Genomic DNA, 2,031 nt, shown 5'->3' with positions numbered 1-2,031 from the left:
TAAATACAGAAATATCAGCCCTATATAAAGTATAATCATCCATATGTACTCAGTACTTGGTTTGGGCCCCCTAACCCTTTTGCATGAATTCTTGCCTCAATTCCAATTTCATTTTCCATGATATTCTAATAATACGAGTATCACCTGTATGCCTGCAAAAGTATTGACCCAGTGCATTGTGGGGCGGTTGAGTAGGAAAAGTATACAATCGATTCATACCCAAAATCTTCCCGGAAGTTAGTACTCATCCGGGAATTTCTCACATACCCAAACTCGCATACCCAACCGTCACATACTCAAATTGAAGTCAAAATGAGTATGAGTAGGACGTTAGTATGGCAGTTCGGACACATTAATATGTGATAGTTTTGAAAGTATAGTTTTGAGATTTTAAGAGATATGTTTGAAAGTAAAATCGATAAAAGTTTTCTAAAATAAAGACTTAAATTTCACTCTTAAACCAAAAAGCTAAATGTGAGGCACGTCTGAGTCGCTGTTTATAGCAACTTTAAGACTGTCATTGAAATGTATGCAAGTGATAAAAACCTTGTTAGTAAACTTTCTATATTTTTATTAACCACGTTTTCACTGTTTAAAAGGCGCTACGAGGAACTTTAAAATATTTCTGAAACATTCAAATTTTTCCTCTGATGATCATGAATGACATGTAACAGCAAACGAGACCATCAGTGCAAAGAATGCTGATTTTATATAGTTTTTCGTAATGAATTTGTCATGGGTATATACGCTCACCCAGGAACAACAGCTGGCGTAGTAAAAACACTACCGCTTTCGTCCAAAGGGGGGCGCTAGAATGAACACAAAGTGAAAGTTCCTCGTAGCACCTTTAAAGCAATTTTTCTTCCTTAAAACAAGTTCATATTGTTCTAAATGCTGTAACAATAGCAATAGCAAATTTCAACAATTAGAAATATATAAAAAAATATATTTCAATTTTTTTTACCTGCATTTACTGATATATTCTTTAATAAACACACTTTTCTGCAGTTATAACACAAACACAAACTATAAAACATATGTTCAAACAAGACAAAATACGGTAAAAGAGGAGATATATAGATATTAGAGGCACTAGCGGCTCCTGAGATCAAGACGAAGAGACGGTTTAGAAAATGCTTCACCATTTTTAAACTATAAAACACACTGAGGTTTGATTTATTCAGCTCTTTGAAAAGTAACTTTGATATTCTCTTAATATTTGCGATTGTTTCTCTAACAAGACTCTTGAATTCCACAAGCCCCTTAACTACTGAGACAATTATACACATATACATATATATATACAGTATATTTTGTACATATATATATTCTATTTTTATTTAAAGTTTTGGTTCTTAATTGGACTGTGCGTTGTTACTCTTTTTACTCTTATCTTCTATACAATTTTTTTTTATTGTTGTGTGGTGGCAGATATTGAATGTTGGAATGCTTATTAATGTATATGTAATGTTTTTCTGTTTCCATTTTAACCTGTATACTTTTTATTTTATTTAAATGTTTTACTTCTTTTCATTCGCTTTTAAATGTCTTCTAATGTGTTTTATGTATTTTAATCTTGCCCCTGTAAAGCACTTTGAGTGGCCTTGTGTTTGAATTGTGCTATAGAAATAAACTTGCCTTGCCTTGCCTTGCCTAATAGGAAACATTGTATTTATCTTGTATTACTCCTGTATGTCTAAGGTTAAATTCCTCAAATGTGTATTGAAGAGTACTCAGACTGTACTGCATTGTTCAGGAGAGCTGGGAACATAAATTTCATTGCCAGCTATGACTATGCTTTGCCTGTTATGTTGTGCATTGGACTAATAAAGTTACTTGAAATTGAAATTACATATTACAGATTCAAATTTCCTGTAGATTGTTTATTGATGTGTAACTTGAGAATTAAATTGTCTGTTGAAAACAAAATCCAGCTTCATTCTTCAACAGACTCCGGCTGCTGTAAAGAGAAGTTTCTAGGTATTTTTTTTTTATTTATTTTTTTATTATTTATATTTTTGTGATCCTCTC

Source organism: Ammodytes marinus, assembly GCF_949987685.1.
Source record: "Ammodytes marinus genome assembly, chromosome: 19".
In the NCBI taxonomy this organism is placed as follows: domain Eukaryota; kingdom Metazoa; phylum Chordata; class Actinopteri; order Uranoscopiformes; family Ammodytidae; genus Ammodytes; species Ammodytes marinus.
The sequence above is the reverse complement of the archived record's forward strand: the minus strand, read 5'-3'. Positions refer to the sequence as shown.